Raw genomic sequence first — 7,927 nt, forward strand, 5'->3', positions numbered from 1 at the left:
AGGTTGTGACCCCAAAGAGAGATTAGGCGTTTGCCCGGCCGGGACACAGACTAGTGAAAATAGCAGATCTACAAGCACATGGATCTACGTACAGTATCCTGGATGGCTTGATTGTAGAGGTTGCTTAAAATAATTGGGAAATCTCTATGGGAAAAAAATGAATGTGGTCTGGATAGGTGAAAACACAAAATGGCCACCACTGCTGTATTACCCTATAGTCATCCGACTAATACAGTAGGTAGGTAGGTAGGTAGGTAGGTAGGTAGGTACAGTAGTTAATAGATGCTTACCACTAACTTTCATCACAAAATGTGTTCGCAAAGTTGGCCCTTGCCCCCCCACTTCACACACAAGGGTGATTGTCTTCGTTGTGGGTCTTCGTTGTCTTCGTTTCTGCCAGTTCATACCTGATGTTGTGTGGGAGTTCTGACTGCTCCAGATCGTACTGAATGACCGCGGCCTTGCAAAACGTCTTCAGACTAGGACTCAAGTCTAAGACGTACAGGTCATCACGTGACCTCTGTCCTCCAAAGAAGACGATGCGACTTCCCACCGTGCAACAGCACATACTATACGTTGGGCGCGGGCCTTTCCCCGTGTGCTCAACCCTCTTCCAGGAGGATGTAGCTGGACTCAATTTCCATAGCTTAACGATGGTCTGGTCACCGTCTTTACCGCCAAATATGTAAAGCTCTCCTTCGTAGGCGAAGGCTGCATGACACCAGCATCCTTTTGGAAGCAGCTGTGCAGAATGTGTGCTCAGCCAGATGTTGGCCTCTGTGTCAAACACACTGAGGGTGTTGTTGTGCTGATATTCCCCACAGCCCCCAACTACAAATATATTTGTCCCGATGATGGTGGCAGAATAATGTGATGAATAAGGTGGTGGAGATCCTCCGGTGTGAATTTTGGTCCAGACCATTTTGGTTGTGTTCAACTTGTAAATGTAATTAGTGGGTGCTCCTCCATAAACATACATGTCCTTCCCCAAGACACAGGCTGAGTGGTTACTCCTCCAATTTGGAACAGTCCCAGAAACCTCAGGCTTTACCCATATGTGGGCGTCAACATCAAATCCATAAAGCACGTTGCAGCGAGACCTCCCCCTATTCGTAAATCCTCCCCAGATGTAAACAATATCAACCATCAGTACAGCTGTGTGGTTCCAGCGCCTGGAGGGAACCTCACTGTGACTTTCTCCTCTCTTAGGTATCACTGGGGTCAACTTCACCCAGCGCAAAGTCACTGTGTTGAAGACATGCACAGCTATCCGTTCTGTTGTGTCCCCGTGACGAAGCCCTCCAAACGAGTACACGTTGTGTTCCACTACGACAGCAGCATCATGATACCTGTTCCTTCCTCCTTTCAGATGTACGGCCCAGCAGAACATTTCTCTCAGCAGCACAACCGTGCGTCAAATGCTCACTCGACTCTTGCTCCGTAAAGAGCATAGAGTTCTCTTTTGTGCGTTGCAGTGGCACAAACGTCACACCAAGTGTGACCAATCCGAAATAAGCCGATGGGTTCGGTTGACGCAGAGCCACTGAAATATAAATTGGGCTTTCAGAAAACATGAGTTTATATATCAGTGGCCTCAAACATTTTCATGTCAAGGACCCAAAAGTGATATGCATTTGGCCGCCGGAACCCCAACGTAACATGTTGTTCCAGGGACTCCCCCAGAAGCTGAGAAGCTGAAGATGTGAGTTAAAAACGTTTGTCGTGAAAGAATATATATTCAATGATTTGCACACATTTTCACGATTTTTCAAAAATAGCAGATCTACAAGCTCGTAGCGTGGCACTTGGTGCCGAGCTATAAATGGTAAATGACGCATTTACAGTCTATATTCACCCATTCACACACACATTCATACACCTTTACATAGATTGTGCATTACATTCACACACACATTCACACACCTTTACATAGATTGTGCATTACATTCACCCATTCACACACACATTCACACACCTTTACATAGATTGTGCATTACATTCACCCATTCGCACACACATTCACACACCTTTACAGAGATTGTGCATTACATTCACCCATTCACACACACATTCACACACCAATGGCAGCGGAAACCATGCAACCAGCACATCGGGAGCAATTAGGGGTTCAGAATCTTGCTCAAGGACACTTCGACAGTAACTCTGGGGGATCCCGTGAGCTTGTAGAACTGCTATTTTTCAACAGTTAAAAGTTTTAAACAGTGCTTAAAGTGGTTAAAACCTAAAGCGACACCGTCCTAAATGGGTTATTGTCTCCACCAGCCGAAGGCATGGGGGAGAGTATGTTTTGCACTCCGTCCGTCCGTGTGTCCGTCCGTCCGTGTGTCCGTGTGTCCGTCCGTCCGTGAGCAGCTAATCTCGGCCACCGTTAACCCGGTCGATGCCAAATTTTGCACACACACTCCCTGGATGCCAACCATGAACCTCTGCCCCAAACTTTCCAGAACGGCCTGTTATAGCGCCACCAGGAGGCCGCTTTGTGCAAAACAAGTTTTTGCACAGTACACCTACAGATTGTGTCCAAACATCACGCAAATTGGTACACAGTCTCTCTACAGCCATTCAACGAAACCGGTCTTTCAGATTTCTCACACTCCATCCTGATTGGTTAAGATTGGCTTCCAAAGTTCACAGGACTGCTCAGTTTCAAACAAAATGCTGCAAATCATGAACACATCGCATGATTTCCGTGAAATTGTGCACCCACATTCCCACTAGGCCGAGGACGAAATGCCACATGAACAATTTCAACTCAGCCTCAAGGTGGCGCTATAACTGGCCGAAAAGTGTTTTTACCTCTGACTGCACGGATCTGTGGATAACTTTGTATGCCAACTCCCTAGAGGCCAAGGAAAAACCTTTGTCTGGAATTTTTCACATCTGCTCTTTATAGCGCCACCAGGAGGCCGACATATGTAAAACACATTTTCTATTATTACTCCTTCAGATTTTATCCAAATGTCACGCAAATCGGTAGACATGATCTCCATAGTCATGTGATCAAGACAGGTTTGTTTGATTTCTCATATTCCATCCTAATTGGCCACGAGTGGCTCCTACAGTTTTCAGGAGTAGCAAATGGCCACAACTCCTCAACGCAGCGTCCAATTGCGATGAAACTGTGCACGCATATTCCCACTAGGCTGAGGAAGAATCCTGGTGGAGACCTGTGCCGATTGGCACTTTATCTAGTTATATTATATCCTAGAAGGATGAAACATTATAAGGTCAGAAAACAGTTGGTTCGGAATTTTCCTTTAACAGAAAAACGCAGACAGAGCAGAAGTTGAGATAAAAGTGGCTCGTGGAGGTTCAGGAACTCCTCCCTCTAAAAGTGATTCAGTGAACAACATCCGTTCCGATTTACAGTGTATGACAAGCTATAGTGAAACCAGGAGCCCTCGTTAGATTTACACGCTCAGCGCATCCCTCCCAGCACCGGGGCGGGGTTACTTCAAGGGTTGCTATACGGGGGCCACACATTAATCATTAATCACTGATCTCCCTCTCTCTCTCTCTCTCTCCCTCTCTCTCTCTCTCTCTCTCTCTCTCTCTCTCTCTCTCTTTCCTCTCTCCTCAATAATCTCTGGTTTGTGGTATAAAATATGAGCTGTTATTGCAGAGGGTTGTAACCACAGGCATTCAGCCAGAGATTACTGAAGATATAAAAAAACGCAGACTTGCATCTCGCCCCCGATGATGGCAATAAAGACCCCGCCCCCGCAGCAGCAGCAATAACAAACTGCCCATATAAAAGCTGCCCCACACAGGGGGCACACTCAGCACATCTCTCTCTCTCTCTCTCTCTCTGTCTCTCCCTGTAGCCCCACACTAAAAAAAACACACCTGTGTGAACCGAGTGGTGCAACTCCCCTCTCCCCCCCTCCTCTCTCTCTCTCTCTCTCTCTCTGCTCCGTCAGATTAGCTTTATTATGGATATCAATGAACCTAGATAGTCAGTAGTTGGATTTACGTCCAGCAGGTGGCAGCCATGTCACATACTTCTCTCTTTCCAATTTCACGCATGCGCACACCACTCGTGCTCATGATGACTGATACATGATACACACGGACATTCCTGGTTGTAGGAGTGGTTGCACCACTCAAAAAAATCACACCCGTGTAAAGTGAGTGGTGCAACTCCGTGCGGGGGTCCCCGGGGGGGGGTGGAGTTCCAGACCCCCAGGAACGCGCCCAGGGTGCCGGCCCGATTCCGGCGTGCCGCCCCGTGTCCAAAACATTTGAGAAATGACAGTTACCGTTTGGCGGTCCCTCTACTGTACACTGTACTGTACTGTACTGTACTGTACTGTACTGTACTGTACTGGCACACCCGAAATCATCATATATACAGTTAATATGTGTGTGTGTGTGTGTGTGTGTGTGTGTTAGGTTGCGCACAGGTGGTGAAAAACAACCATGCTGTTTTCGTGCTCTTACCCACCCAGCCAGGCACCCACCCACATAACTACGTAAGGGATTGAACCACTCAAAACGTTCGGTCACTTTATTACTTTTATTTGTTTCGCCCCAGATAGTTTTTAAGTTGCTAGCTTGATTAAATACAATAAATGAAAAAAAAATAATAATAATAAAAAGTCCTCAAACAAGTACAAATGGAACCAAATGGACCCTTATGGGTTTGTAACTCAGAGAGTGTACAAATGGAACTAACGGACCACCTGACATTTAGCCTCTCGGACCCAAAACAAAATCTATTGTTGTTGTTTGACACGATTTTGTCCACAATTCCATGTTGTGTTTGATGTTGGTACCATTAGGAGATACAACAAAATAACAATTATTATAATTGTGTAGACGTCTTGTAAATTAAGCAAATGCATGTTATGTTTTACAATAATTTTACTCTTGAGAGCGTACATGTACATTGAATTATGGCTCCATTCGGTTTCATTTTATGCTCTAATAAACTCTAATAATTGGGGTCCATTTGGTTACCAACTTTCCATCATTAAAGCTGGGGTTGTGGGACCACCTGGAACCTCTTCAAGGACCACTGGTTGAGAGCCACTGTACAGTATACAGTGGCTGTACAGTATCTGTGTGTAAATGAGTCGTCTACCCAGTGATGATATTCATGCTTTAACCCATTTAGACCTGACGACGATTCTACAAATATTCTAAATTCTGAGTTTTATGAAAAATCACACCTGTGTGAACTGAGTGGTGCAGTTCCCCCCCCCCCCCCCCCCCCTCTCTCTCTCTCTCTCTCTCTCTCATATTAGCAGGCAACATTGCAGCACTCTCTCTTTTTCTGGCGCCCCCTACTGGTACCCTATAGTCATATACTCGTGCTCATGGCCACATAGGTGAACATGGACATGCCACATACATACATACATAGGTGTACACGGACATTGCTGGTTGTAGGAGTGGTTGCACCACTCAAAAAAACATGTTTCTATGTCAGTGGTTCTCAAACATTTTCATGTCAAGGACCCCCAAAATTATCTGAAAATATGTTGTTCAATGCGCCACATTTTCACGACTTTTCAGAAATAGCAGACCTACAAGCTCGTATAGGTCTGCTATTTTTCAATAGCTAAAGTATGACGTAATGCTTAAAACACCAAAAGGGGTTAAGGCTAGTAAAATAGAAAGAATTGTTCATCATTCCCAAGTGCTTTCATGAATGTCCTGAAGAAGACATTAAGAGTTTAGGGGAGCCACTCGAGTGTGGTTAAGGAGGGTCCGGGAATAAAAGAAAAGAGAAACCAGAGGAACAAGTGCTGAAATAATTATCACGCTAATTCTGTTTGTTTTCCGTATAGGAACGACCATTAAGGCTGAGAGCCCGTGCAAGACAGGAGAATGTTAATCGTTATTTAGCCCCCGGCTAGCTATAGCGTTAAACGCTCTGTTGGCTTCTCCTGCCATTAGCCGCCGCGAGCGCTAGCGCTTCCCCGACCATAGGAGCTAATGAAGAGCTACGGTGGCGTTTACAGTGTGTGTCCGACCCTGCGGCCGCGGCTCTTAAAGGACTTTAGTTTTTTTCAACCAAGGTTCATGTTTTAGGTTGTTATTAGAGAAAGTAAAAGACGGGTGTTATTTTTTTTTTTCATTTGCTGCTTTCTTTCATTTTAGGGATTTTAGCTGTTTTTGACAGGGGGGCGGGGGCATTCGAGCATGGGGCTAAATATGTATTTTTTTACAAAATATTTTAGCGATTTATTATTTTATTATTTACTATAGTCCTAATAAACCCCAGGAAATTACATCTGGCCACAAAAAAATCACAGGATCTACTGAATGTGAAGGTAGCCTACTGGGGGGAAGCCACACTGTGTGTCATAGGCTCAATATGTCAGTTTGACACACTCGTGATCTTTTGTGGCCAGATGAAATTTCCTGGGGTTTTATTAGGACTATAGTAAATAATTAGAAAAGAAACCGCTATAAAATGTAAAAATACATATTTAGCCCCATGCTCGAATGCCCCCCTGTCAAAAACAGCTAAAATCCCTAAAACGAAAGAAAGCAGCAAATGAAAAAAAAAAATAACAACCTAAAACATGAATCTTGGTTGAAAAAAACTAAAGTTGTCCTTTAAGGATCATATAAGCACGTGGCACAAGGCTCACCGCTAAAGAAGAGATTAGTGTAAAAATAATATAAAAATAAATATAGTAACATTTTTATAAAATGCCAATCCCTTGGATACGTTTCAGAAGCTTGATAAGGGTGGGGTTTCTCAAATTGGGTGCCGTGGCCTATCGGCTCCAGCTTGGTGCCTCAGAATACTTTCATAATATTTGGAATGTATCGATATCACTTCAGTTTCACACCGTCCAGCCTCAGTAAAACAGATGTGAGTTGTACTTAATTCTTGGTATGTTCTTTTTCAATCTAGCACTACCAGTGTCTATTGTCTTCACCAAAAATAGCAGATTGCTATAGACCGCAATCCGTCCTGACTCCTACTAATGGCAACGGATATTTTCTGTTCGGTTTTACCCCATTTAGACCTGAGGACACATCTGTGTCGCCTTAGCTTTTAACCACTTTAATCATTATTTTAAACTTGAAGCTGTTAAAAAAGAAATATGTTTTTGAAAAATCCTGAAAATGCATGCAAATCTTAAAAAATTATATTCTTTCACAGTGAACCTCTTTAACTAGAATATTTTGCTTCTGGGGGGTCCCTGGAACATCATATTTTTCAGTTGTGGGTCCACGGCCAAATGCAGATAATTCTGGGGGGCCTTGACGCATGAGAAAGTTTGAGAACCACTGACATAGAAACCTAGGTTTTTTTCTGAAAACTGTCTTTTAGATGGAAGACATTTTGCACAATCATCAGTTCTAAAAGTCAGGTCAGCGTTCCGACTATGGATAGAGATTATTAAAGTTATTTAGGCTCTAGGGGTGACTTGAGAACCACTGCTATATAGTTTCAATGTAGGCCTACAGATTATTGGTTATTATGATCCTAGATTACTATTATATTGTCTTAGATGCATTTGATGTATCCACCTTGTGTTGCCCTCGCTTACTGTCAGTCCTTCTGGCTACTGTGAGCTTCTGCTAAACGCCTACATTGTAAATTGTATCATATTGTTCAGTTGACGTGAGACATCAGTACAGTTCTGTTGTAAACCTGTTTGTTTCACTGCACTTTCATTAAGCGATGTGTTATTTGTTGAGAGAGAGAGAGAGAGAGAGGGAGAGAGGGAGAGAGGGAGAGAGGGAGAGAGGGAGAGAGGGAGAGGGGGGGAGAGAGGGGGAGAGAGAGAGAGAGAGAGAGAGAGAGAGAGAGTGTGTGTGTATAGGAAAGGGTACAACTGATTGGCTCTAACAATGGGTGGTGACTAATGCCACCTAAGCCCAAACCAATTTCCAATATTATACTGTATATTATATTACCTTTCTTATTTTGATCTAAGAC

The 7,927-nt window shown here is 43.9% G+C and overlaps 1 protein-coding gene across 1 annotated transcript in view; it reads right to left on the bottom strand.

Annotated features, from left to right (window-relative positions):
- The window catches only part of tmc3 (transmembrane channel like 3), a gene marked incomplete at both ends in the record, with an annotated part of 52,430 nt that overhangs the window by 39,663 nt on the left and 4,840 nt on the right, over positions 1-7,927 (bottom strand). The gene's annotated exons all lie outside the window — the stretch shown is intronic.

This window comes from Protomyctophum parallelum (genome assembly GCF_964188405.1).
Source record: "Protomyctophum parallelum genome assembly, chromosome: 2".
NCBI classification, from domain to species: Eukaryota; Metazoa; Chordata; class Actinopteri; order Myctophiformes; family Myctophidae; genus Protomyctophum; species Protomyctophum parallelum.